We start from the raw sequence: 12137 nt of genomic DNA, 5'->3' as shown, positions 1-12137 counted from the left end.
CCCAGATGTGGCATTGTCTCTTTCTCATTGGATTGCTCCATCACCTGATTCAGCATCAGCAGCCCTAGCTATGCTGGCAGATGCTAGGTTGGCTCAGTGAAGAAGTGTCAGAGGTGCGTGTGCCAGCATTGTGGCTGGGCCTGCTTAGCTAAGTTCCTTCTACATTACATAGGGATCTCAAGGTGGTGAAACATCTAGCATTCCAGGGATATAGGTAGTTAGTTGAGCGAGGTAGAGATGCCCACAGCATAGATCTGAGGTATTAGAGATCTCAGGGCACTCCAGGGAAGAAGCAGTGAAGATGGGGTTTGTAGAATGATGATGGGTTACCATGACACACATAGGTATATTGATTTGCAATAGAAACCGTTCAGCTCAGCAGGTGGTTGTGGTTGTACTGAACCTCTGGGGCCCAATAAGATTGTCTATCTGGGGGAATCTATGGAATGGGTTGGATTCAAAGTCACAGTAAGATGAAAGCTGAGTGATGGGCTGGGGTTAGAGACTGAGGAAATGGCATGAGTAAATGCAGACACCAAAGTTTCTCCCTCTGCAGTGTGGGAGCATGGGCTGAGGTTCCCAGGGAATGAGGAAGATCTTGGTATAAGACAACTGCTCAACCAGAGGATTCTTGGGATTATGGAGTACTGCTGAGACTGCCCTGGGACAGGACATGCCTGGTTACTGGCCCTGTAGACTTGGACAGGGCACTATGACAGGGGAATCATGTGATAGAGTAGGTTTTTAAACTCGTAGCAGACAGAAAACAGAGAATACAAGAAGCAGGGAGGTCATGATACAGCCTCCCATGGACATGCAGCTCCAGTGACCTGCTTCTTCCAGTCAGGTGCCACTCCCTACTCCTCACTCACTGCCCGCCCCCCAGCACTGCCACCATCTTTTATTTCTATAAAGAACCATAGACTGATTAGATAAGAGTCTGCTGGACCTAGTGGTGTTTAGAAAGGCCTTGAGCTACCCCTAAAGCTGTGTTTTATTAATGTCCCAGGTGCTTCTTAATCCAATCAAGTTGGCAGATCAATGAGCAGACCACAACATCCTTTGAAGTCTTGTCTCATCTGTTAAATAAATGGTGGTTTTATTGTGTTCTGTTTTAAAACCGAGTCTCAAAAGGAAGAAATGAAGTACAGGACAGTCAGAGTAACTCACTGTCAGTACAGACTAGAGAACACTGTATCCATAGAGAATTTAGCATCAGTAGCAACAGAATGTTCTTGTCAGTAAAATGGGTTTAAACATTCAGCCACCAAGCTTTCTGACTAATGAAGACTATTGCTGTTTGGAGAGCAAGCATGTTACTACTTGTATTGCCTCTCTTTGAGTGATCTGCTTAGCACAGATTTGAAGGCATCTGAGCTACTTCCTTACGAACATCTTTAAGGTCTTCAGTACCTTCTTGCCCAAATACCCTCATTCCTGGCCTGAATCTTCAGATTCCAGAATAAATTGCTTTGCAGTTTGGAGAGAGCCTTGCAGCTTTTTGCCAGCCAATCTTCCAGCACATAATTGTCCAGGCCTCTAGCCAGGAGGAGACATAGCTTCTCTGCACCAGAGGGAAGGCACTCCTAGGCTCTAAATAAACTTCATAAGTCATGCAAGGCTCCTTGACGGAGCCTGGAATGCTTGGCCTTTCTCAGGGATAGCAACACTAGCTCCTGCAGAAGATAAAGTACGGCTCCTGTGGGTGCTGTGTCAGGGCCTCTGGGTGTTCAGGCCCTGTAATGAATGGAAGGGGATTGGGAGAGCAAGTAAGGGCAGTCCTTGCTGAAAGTACCATTAGACCAACTTCCTCCAGGTTGAGCATAGAACCTGGCAGTTAGCCCACACAGAACTCAGGGACAAGGATTTTCTCAGCAAGGGCTCTGAGGTTGGACTAGAAATTGCCAGATACTCAGGCAGTGTGAGGGGCTAGCAACAATGGCTTCACTATGCTGACAGCTGCAGGCCTCCTGCCTTCTACTGAATCACTCAGATCCTGATTTTGTCTTTAGTATAGGGATGGTGGTGAATGAGATTGGGAAGGCATGCAGACACAGCACAGACACCCAGTGATATGGTACCCACCGGGAAAACATTCCAGTGCTCTTCCTCTGTGTACTGGCTGGTGTTGCGTGTCAACTTGACACAAGCTGGAGTTACCACAGAGAAAGGAGCCTCCCTTGAGGAAATGCCTCCATGAGATCCAGCTGCAAGGCATTTTCTCAATTACTGATCAATTGGGGAGGGCCCATTGTGGGTGGTGCTATCCTGGGCTGGTAGTCTTGGGTTCTATAAGAAAGCAAGCTGAGCAAAACAGGTGAAGCAAGCCAGTAACATCCCTCCATGGCCTCTGCATCAGCTCCTGCCTCCTGACCTGCTTGAGTTCCAGTCCTGACTTCCTTTGGTAATGAACAGCAATATGAGAAGTGTAAGCTGAATAAACCCTTTCCTCCCCAACTTGCTTCATGGTCATGATGTTTGTGCATAGAATAGAAATCCTAAGTCACTCTATTTTTAACTCATACCTTCTGCATCAAATAGTGTTGGTTCTCTAGAGAATGTCCTGACTTGGGGCTGCAGCTTCTAAGTTACCCTCTTGTGTAACACCAACACATCTGACCTGGATCTTTAGACTACAGAATAAATTGCTTTGCAGTATAGAGAAAGCCTTGAAGCTCTACATCCATCTCTCAGGTGCCACATGGAGCCGGTTAGAGGTCAGAAACAACAACTGTGCCATATTTTTGTTGCTGTAGTCTGTACCTGCAAAGAGAAAAGGTTGATTTGGGTGTGTAGTTTTGAAGGTTCTATCCCCAGATCAGGCAGAGACATTACCTATAGGCTTTGGGGTTGAGGGAGGAGGCAGTATGTTGTCATGCAAGAAAACATGATGGAGCTGAAATACTATAGCTGATACTTAGAAAAACCAAACAACTAAACAACCAAAACAACAACAACAACAAAAAGAAAAAAAAAGAAAAGAAAAAAATGAAAAAGAAAAGAGACTTGGGTTTCAATATCCTCTTCTAGGACAGGTCTCCAATGATCTAAATGTCCTCTAAATGTACAAAACCCTATCTTTCTGACGATTTCTATCATCACACAGTAGTGCCCAGCTGGAGACTAAGCCTGGGAGGCACTCCAATGGTTTGTGGTCTGCAGATGTGGCATTGGCTGTTGATGGCTAAACAGAAGTCATCGTTGGATCAGCCTGTTTGTGCTGCTATTCTTTCTGATAGTTCTGTGCATTCACACTCATCAGAGCCATGCAGAGATTGCCTATCCCCTAGAAAAAGCTCCACCTTATTCCTAGTGTTTTGGCCATGGCAACAAAAATGGAAATGGCATCACAGGGTTGCTTGAAATCTTGTGTCCTGATAACCAGTGAAAATAAATAGACTTCAGTGTCACCAGCTATTTATGCTTCCTTGTCTGTGAATTGCCAGTGTGAATCCTCGGTCATTTTTCTGTAGGTGTGTTTGGGCCTTTGCTTATTGATCGAGACATTTTTTAAGGTGCTCCCATTATCAATCTTTGGACTGCTGTGTATTTTGAGTATGTTTTCTCATTTAATTTTGCAATCCAATATTTTGTTCTTTCCTTTCCTAATATTTGTGCTCCAAAGGTCTGGTGTTATTCAATGTTATAAGTACATTCCTCTTTCTTCTAGCCATTCAATATATTAACTTGTTCAATCTTTGACACTTTAATAATTCTGGAACTTTGTGAATGGTATTAGGTAGGAACTAGGTAGTAATCAAATCGGTTATGTCAAATGAATAGCCAGGGGCTCTCAATCATTCACTGAATTGTCTAACATCTCTCAGTTGATTTGAAACACATCCTTAATAATGGAATATGTTTCTGTATGTGTTTTCTGTATTAAATGGATACAATATGTGTGTGCGTATATACACTAATATATGGCTTGTGACTTTGTATATTAATTCTCAATAAAATTATAGTGGAAGCATACATAGGGAATGGGTAAAGGAGGTGCTGTGGTATTGGTGCCATTTTAGGCTTTCCCATAGATTAATAACATGTATTATCATACATTTTTGCTAAGTCTATATTACTTAGTAATATATAGGTGGTCATGGCTCTCTGCCACTTGAACGTCAATATTCAAGAGCCATGTTTGAGAGGAAAAAATCAGGTTTGTCTAAGAGCTGACAATTTTACAACTATAGAAAAAGCCACTGTCTCAAAAGTGAACATTAGGGAATGAATGAGTTTGAAAGGCTTTTTAAATGAGTATATATTAATTACCATGTTTTTTGTTATAACATTTTCTTATCTATATAATGTATTATAATGCATTTTGATAATATTCCCTCCCTGCTGTCTTCTCCTATCTTCTGCTCCTGTTGATCCTTTTCCTAGCTGGTCCTAAAGCTTTCATGTCTTTGTCTTTATTTTTAATGACCTGTGTGTTGGGAGAGAAAGATGATACAGCTAAACAACAGGCTGGAAAGCTGTGGACTGAACAGGAAGCTGGGGGTGGGGGTGGGGGTGGGGGTGGGGTTGTCTTCATCAGCAGGGACTTTATCAGGGGACCCAAAGGCCCTTAATACTTATTCTCTGAGACATGACAATGTAGCCTGACTTCTTGATGTTAAGTCTTGTAGTTTGCACACAGATACTTTCAGAGAGCTGAAGACTAAGGAGATACGTTATGAAGTATTGGTATACGCTGGGCTCTGAAGACTTAGAGAAGGGTTTAACAATTCGTTTGAACTGTGTAGGCAGGATGGATTAGGGGAGCTTTGGTAGCCTATGGAATTCTGTTAGGATATAATTCTGTTAGCCCCTCATAGCAGCTGATCTATCGCATATGTTTCATGACCACCCACCTTCTATTTATTCCCAGGGGGACTTCTGGAAATTCTCATTACCCAGTGAGTGGACAAACACGGTGTTTCAAAAGTTTGAAGACTTAAAATAATTAAATTAGTATTTAATAGTCTAGATTGCATCCTAAAATAGGAAAAAAAATGTAGGTAGATTGGTGATATCAAAATACAGCCTGTAGTGTGACCAACAGTATTGTATTGACATTAATGCCTTTATTTTGCCAAGCCTTCCACAGTTCTAGAAGAGAGTAGTGTAAGGGAAAACTGGGTGCAGGGCCTGTGAGAGCTCCCCTGACTAAAACTGCAACTTTTGAGTAAATCTCGATTATTCAAAGACAAAGGGTTTATTCAAACCTTTTATGAATTGGCATGTAAGTTTCATGTGACAATGGGTATGCAGACCTGAGCTCCCTTCCATGGTCTGAGAATCTCAGAAGGGGTGGCATTGGAAGTGAGTGGCTCCTCTGAGACTCATCATGGCTTTCTTTTAAGAACTAGTGGAAAATGGAGAGTGACCTCTCCCCTTCCTCCCATGCTTTGGAGATCTGGCTGTTTGCTCCGGCAGGAAGTCCTCAGGCTCAGAATCTTCACTTGCCTGAAACTTACCTGCTCAGTAGATGCTCAACGCATTGCCCTGCCGAGCAGGCATAAGCAATCAATCCCTAGTTGTGAAAGAGCAAGGGCCTTGGCTCTGGAGAAAATTGTTAGAACCAGCCAAGTGACCAGCTTCTAACCTTTGGTAGTTAAATTCTCAGTGTGCTCCTCTGTACAGTGGAGATGATGAGTCCACGTTGCCAGGGCTGTTGGGACAGTTGAATTCAGAAGCATGTATGGAGAGCCTTGCTTCGGGTATTGGCTTGTTGCCAGTGCTCAGTGAGCACAATTCCTCCCTTCCCCTACTTTTGCAGCATTTAAACCCCATTTGAGTGAATGCAGCCATACAGCATCCCTAGTAACCAGCTGAAATCTCATTTCGACTCCATCATCATCATCATCATCATCATCATCTTCTACCTACTCTGTATAACTCAGTGCTTACATTTCATTCTGGGTACCAGAACAATAAAGAAAAAGAGATACTTTCTCTGTAATTGGAAGTGTAATTTGTCCAGGATGGTACTATATGTGGATATTTTTTTTTAAGTAGGCTCACTGTTGCAAATAAAATGATGAGAAATAAAACTAATAGTAGAATCAAACTTCCTAAAAAAGTGGGCACTGAGTCCTGGCAAGCACTTGAAGATACCTCCGCTCTGTGTAATGTGCAAAGCAAAGGCTTAGAAGCAGGAGTTTATAGGTCCCATGGCACACAGCCCTGGGAAAGGGGCACCAATCTGTGTGGCCAGCAAAAGGAGGCATGGGTTCCTGGAATTATATAATGTACCCCTTCCAGGGGCGAGGATAACCCAGGTCTGAATCCTGGCTCTGCTAAACACATGTTGACAGAGTGATTTATTTTAATCCCTCGAGGCTTAACATCTATGCCTGTGAAATGGGGACAGGAGTCAATGAATCACTAAGATCTATAGCATCCAATGAAGTATAATTTTTTAATGAATTTCATTAAAATTAGCTGCATGGACTATATTGCTAGGAGTCAAACTCTGAGAGAGCGGCACTCAGAGTCCAGCATGCTAATGACGATCTACTTCTCAAGGCAAGGGGTCTTCACGTGGGCCTGAGGTTTATGATTTTGTTTTATATCTCCTCTATTCCTCATGTATATTTCATTTTGCAAAATCTATTACATAATTTAAAGAAACCCAAGGCAATCGTTCTGAGAGCAAGTTTATGTTAACAAGCTTATTGAATGGGGCGGGGGGGGGGGCGGGGGGGGAGGGGAGAAGAGAAACCAAAACATCATCCATCAGCAGATGTACAAACAGCAAAAGACACAGAGTCGCCATGCAACATTAGGTTTCAGAGACCATTTTCGGCTAGGTGTGTTGGTGCACAACTGTAATCCCAGAACTTGGGAGGATGAGGCAGGATGACCACAAGTTCAAGGCCAGTCAACAACAACACACCATTCACACTCAAGTGAGCAGGGAATTAGCTTGCCCTCTTGTGTCTACCTCTGCCACCTTGGCATAGCGATGAATCCAGCTTAAGTTCAGCTTTGCTGGGTTCCAAAAATGCTGCCGTAGCTCCGGTTCTGACACAGGAATAGAGGTATTAGAATAGAGGTATTATTTTGACCAGCAAGTCATCACGTAATATTTTCTTTTTCAACCTATAGAGGAAGAATAGCATGGCTTCTCCTCTAATCGTTTTTTTCTGTATGTGCAATGCCCATGCTACAAACCTTTCTCTCCTATTTCTTTCTGATTTGCAGGGTCTTCTAACTTGGACTCCCCATTCTCCACAATAGCAGGCACTCAATAAATGCTCCAATACTCTTCCCTTCTTTGGCATACTTAGTCTCAGTTTCTCAGTCCTTAAAATGGGAACGACAATGCCTATTTAATGGCGATAATACAAGGAGAGAGCTAATGTTGTTGCCCATGCCCTCTACCCTGCTTCCTTGGCTCTCTGGCTCTCGAAAGCCATTTTTGCCTTTGAGGGCTTCAAGCTTTGCACCCAGTGAACACACATACTCTTTGGTTCATGCATGGATCTTAGTGGATGACAAAACGTTAAGACCATATTAAAAAAAAAAAAAAAAAAAAACACCCCTGAGAACATTGCAAAGGAACGGGCAGAAGAGTTATAAGTATCAGAATAGCAGGAAGTCTTGTGTATAACTGCCTCTCTTAGAAATGCCTGCGTAAACAAGACCTGAACAATGGCATTGTCAATAGACATGCTAACACAGAGGGGTGAAAGTCCCAGGGGTCCCACCCCCGGACAGAGAACTGTAGGCACCTAATGATGCTAGGTGAGAGAGAATTAGCCTATGTGAGGATGAGTTCCCGATTGATTATTCAATACAAACCTTCAGTCCTGAAACCCTGTATGCACGAATAGGATTTCTTCTTACTTGTGTTCCCCACTCCCCACAACAGCAGGCACTCAACAAATGTTCGAATAGTCTACCTTCTCTGGCATGCTGAGTCTCAGGTTCTCAGTCCCGAAAACATACAAAAATATCCATATACAATGAATTCAGTAGATTGTGTTCATATGTTTGTTTATATCTGTCCCTATCTTTATCTGTCCTCATCTACATCTCTCTGTCTGTCTGTCTCTGTCTTTCTCTGTCTCTCTGTCTCTGTCTCTCTCTGTCTCTCTGTCTCTCTCTATATATATATATGTATATGTATATATATATATATATATATATATATATATATATATATTAGATAAAGCAAAAATAAGCAAAAACAAAGGCTATCAATTTGAGAGTTAGGGATCCATAATATGCATAATATGGGTTGTAAGGAAGGGACATGGGGAATGCTGGAGGGAGGAAAGGAAGTAACAACTGATGTACACACATACACATGTGTGTGTATGTGTGTGTGTGTGTGTGTGTGTGTGTGTAAACAAGAAGCACCCTAACTTCTAGCTGAGACATAAAGACCCCATCATTTACAAACATCTGTCCACAGAGCTTTCTGATGTCTCATGTGTCCCTCACTTGGTTCTGGATTCATTTGCAGAAAGGGAAGCAGCGTTATACAGACAGACACACACACACACACACACACACACACACACACACACACACACACCCCACCATGGCCTAGACACATCCATTTACCTTGCCTTCTGTTCAGCTGCTTGGCTTCTACGTAAAGGCTGAGATCCCAGGTACAGAATCCAACTAGACAGAAGTGCTCTGGGGAGTCTGTCATTTATGAGCCAAAGGTCAGAAGAAGGTCACGGCCTCTTTCTCCTGCTTCCTCTCAAAGCCTCTGAGAGCAATCTTCCTACTTCTATTGCTGGTCCCAGGTCACCAAAGCAGAGAATTCTTCTTGTTCCCTGCCTGTGACACTTGACACGGCTTGCGACATATGGAAATCAGCTTCTGCCTGCCTGCAGAAATAGTTTTCAGTTTTCAGGCCCAGCCAGTGTTGGAATGCAGACAGGTCTCTCTCTCCGGCCCTGGAGAGTAGGCTGTGTTCACAACAAAGCTCTCAAGTAACTTGTCAAAATCAGGAAAGGGAGGAGAGTAAAGGACCACCTGGGGCTTGTGGCCTAAGGAAGCAGAGAATCCACACAAGGTGCATGCTGGGGGAAGATGGAGTCTGCTACCCTTTCAGCCTTTCCATTACTGCCTGCAGGACGCCTCACTAATTAGACTGCCTCCCTGTGGCCTGCCACATTCATTTGATCTATCTGTTCTGCCTGGGCAAAATTTAAGCTGCATGACCTTGGACTAGTGACCTACCTCTCTGAACCAAATGGCATCACCTGCTAAAAGGGAGAGGGTGGGGGCCAGAATAAGATCTTTTGAGTTAGTGGAGAAGTGAGAGCGAAGGGATATTACAAGGGAAGAAAAGCCATTTCGTCTGTCCCTTGTTTCACTTGTGTCTGTACAGAGACTTCCTTTAACAAAAGACAGATTAGTATGAGAAAAAAATAAATAGATTTTTAAATATAAGACTGTGTTCTATATGCATGGAAAATAACTAAGTGAAATAAGTGAATCTCTAGAATAGATCTCAAGGAGCAATCTTAGACTTCAGGCTTGAATACCTCCTTCTTTGAAGCATGCTCGGGTGTGTGTGTGTGTGTGGGGGAGGTGTTGTAGGGAGGAAAGGGCAAGCCTTGATTGAGACAAGATGACCAGGAAAATAAAAACGAGGCTTGTTATGCAGCCCTATGTTCGTACCTTCTCATGGTCATGGTCTGCAGTGATCTAGTTCTTTCCTCCAATGGACAGAGGACACATTCTTACAGTGAGGTCCTTTATACATGTATATATATCAGCCAAAGGAATAACTTCCCCAGGGCCTATTGTGTGGCTGTAGCATTTCAAAACAGAGGCCCAAACTAATCTATATACCGTGATATATTTGCTGAGTCTCCTGTAAGTCATATCTTGATGGGGCATGCTTTTGAAGTTGACTTTCATTTTCTATCTGTCCCCACCCCTCCCATCCCCACCTTGGCACCACATCCTAATTGCTTAGCTAGATTGATTTTGGCTCCTTTTTGGGTGACATGCTAGATTCTAAGGAAGATGTTAACTGCTAAATAATCTTTAGTTTTATGGAACCTAGAACGTGGGTTTTGGTAACTTCGTAACTCCCCTGTTTGGTCTTTGGTTCTGTAAGCCAGTGTGAGGTTTAACTGGTAGAGAAGCGATTTAAGAAAATATAGAACATAGTTGCATGGTGAACGTTCATTACAGTGTTTCATGCTGTCAAAAGAAAAACCAAACTGTAACAGTGACACAAGCCCTGCTGTCATATATGAGTCCCTCCCATTCTAACTGGATGTCCTTGCCCTCCTGAGACCCCAGGATGCAGATTTAAAGCTGAGTGACCTCCATCTTTTCAAATTGATGCCCACTGGAGTAAATTTGATGCCTTACTACTAACTTATCTCCAGCCTGTGTTAGACTTGGGGGATGGAGAGGAAAGGGACTAGGTAAGAGAGAAGGGTGCTGAGGTGAATCTCTTCCAGGAAAACATTGTTGACACAAGGAATAACACAGAGGAAGACATAGAGGGGAGGAACAGATTCATGGGAGAGATTTCAGCTCTACGATTAAAGCATGGTTTGCTTCTTATGGGGTTTCAATGGATGGGGAGGTTCTGTGCCACCAGACTGCAGGCTTAATGAATAAGCCATAGTAGGTGGTCGGGTTGAGACTCCCAGGCTACAGAGCAAAGGATGAAAGATTTCAAGGGCACTGCATGTGTTCCCTGTCAGCTCTTCCTATCAGGTAGAAGGGCAGAGAAGACGTGGAGTATGGTCAGCCCATGGAGCCCCAGCACCTGCGACGTAACTCTAGCAACATCTTTGGGTAATACTCTGATCCTGATTAATGTGGAACTTCTAGTGGCTTGCCCAAGACTTAGAATGCTGGAGACACATCTAGAGTTATTTTTTATGGCATTGTTATATTCCCCAGCACATGGGGCCTCCCTTTTGGGACACAATGTATGTACTTGATGATTCATTATTGTTGTGTAATTTTAAAATCCTCAAGCGGGGAGGTAAGAAGAAACAAAACGCATGGGATTAAGTCTCTGTGCTTTTTGAATTTGAGACACGGGTTCTTATTTTTAAGATTCATAATACCAAAAACAATAGTCTTCTGCTCCTGTCATGGGGGTAACATCTGTTCTTTGAGTGGGCTCTTGAAGGCAGCACCTCCTTCCATTGTTAATCTCCCCATTGCAGACGCATTGCAAGCTCACCCATCTGCTCTGTAGACCCTGACCCAGAGAACAAACAAGTTCGATGCAGAAAGCCTGATAACCACACAATGTCAAGGTTGTGCTCTTGCTACTGATAGATAGATGAGGTCAGGCCACACTTTGCATATTTATAATGTGTTTTATCCTAATTTGCTACCTTGTAACAAAGGAAAAACCAAATCACATCCTTGTTAGCTTCAGAGGGAAATACTGATGTTTGGTTGGGTTTTTTTTTTCCTTCTTTTTCTCTGTTTCTTACATTGGCAGGAGATTTCATTTTGCTTAAAGGAAATTCAGATGATGCTAATGAGACCGCAGTGTCTTAATTTGCATATTAGATGAGATAAATATTGAGCTAATTAACACCCAGGATGAATTTTATTGCTTGGACATTGTTCTGTGGTGATAGTGACTCTTTCCTGGAGTCACTATCCAGGAGCAGAACAATTTCAAAGGAGACTCACATTTCTACACAAATACTTGGGGTCAACCACAAATCTTTCTAGGAAATCCCACCTAGGATTTGTCTTTTTTACTTCTAATCAATGATGAGTCTTCTTTTGGGCCAACTTCAATCCTATTGGCAAGTGACACCAACTGAGGATCTGTATCTAGAACAGAGACTTCCAGGGGTCTCTGGCAGGGGACATGTATTTCATCTCGGGTTCTGGAGCAAAATATGGAAATGTATAGAGAGGTTGGAATGTTTACTGATTCTAAAAGCAAGGCAAACTTGCATACTAATGAAATGCAGAAACTATATCCACTGCTGTTTGTTCTATCCCAGGGAGATAGATTGTTCAGATCCATTGGAATGCATAGAGATTGCTATGGTGGAGCTTTACGGTAGGATAGAGATACAGGGTACAACTGTAAACAGATAATAGATAGCTAGGAATGAATACTGAAGGGATAGAGTGGTTAATAGGCAGAAAATAACTATTTGGAACTATTAGAAGAAAGGGGA

At 42.9% G+C, this 12137-nt stretch overlaps 1 long non-coding RNA gene across 1 annotated transcript; it reads right to left on the bottom strand.

The window, feature by feature from the left end:
* Positions 1-966: 966 nt before the first annotated feature.
* Positions 967-9057, bottom strand: LOC115486959. The gene is made up of 3 exons (XR_003947590.1): positions 8560-9057; positions 6932-7011; positions 967-2763 (listed from the first exon to the last, which is right to left on the bottom strand). It is a non-coding gene; the product is annotated as an uncharacterized LOC115486959 (long non-coding RNA).
* Positions 9058-12137: the final 3080 nt, after the last annotated feature.

Source organism: Mus musculus, chromosome 8 (genome assembly GCF_000001635.26).
Source record: "Mus musculus strain C57BL/6J chromosome 8, GRCm38.p6 C57BL/6J".
NCBI classification, from domain to species: Eukaryota; Metazoa; Chordata; class Mammalia; order Rodentia; family Muridae; genus Mus; species Mus musculus.
The sequence above is the reverse complement of the archived record's forward strand: the minus strand, read 5'-3'. Positions and strand labels throughout refer to the sequence as shown.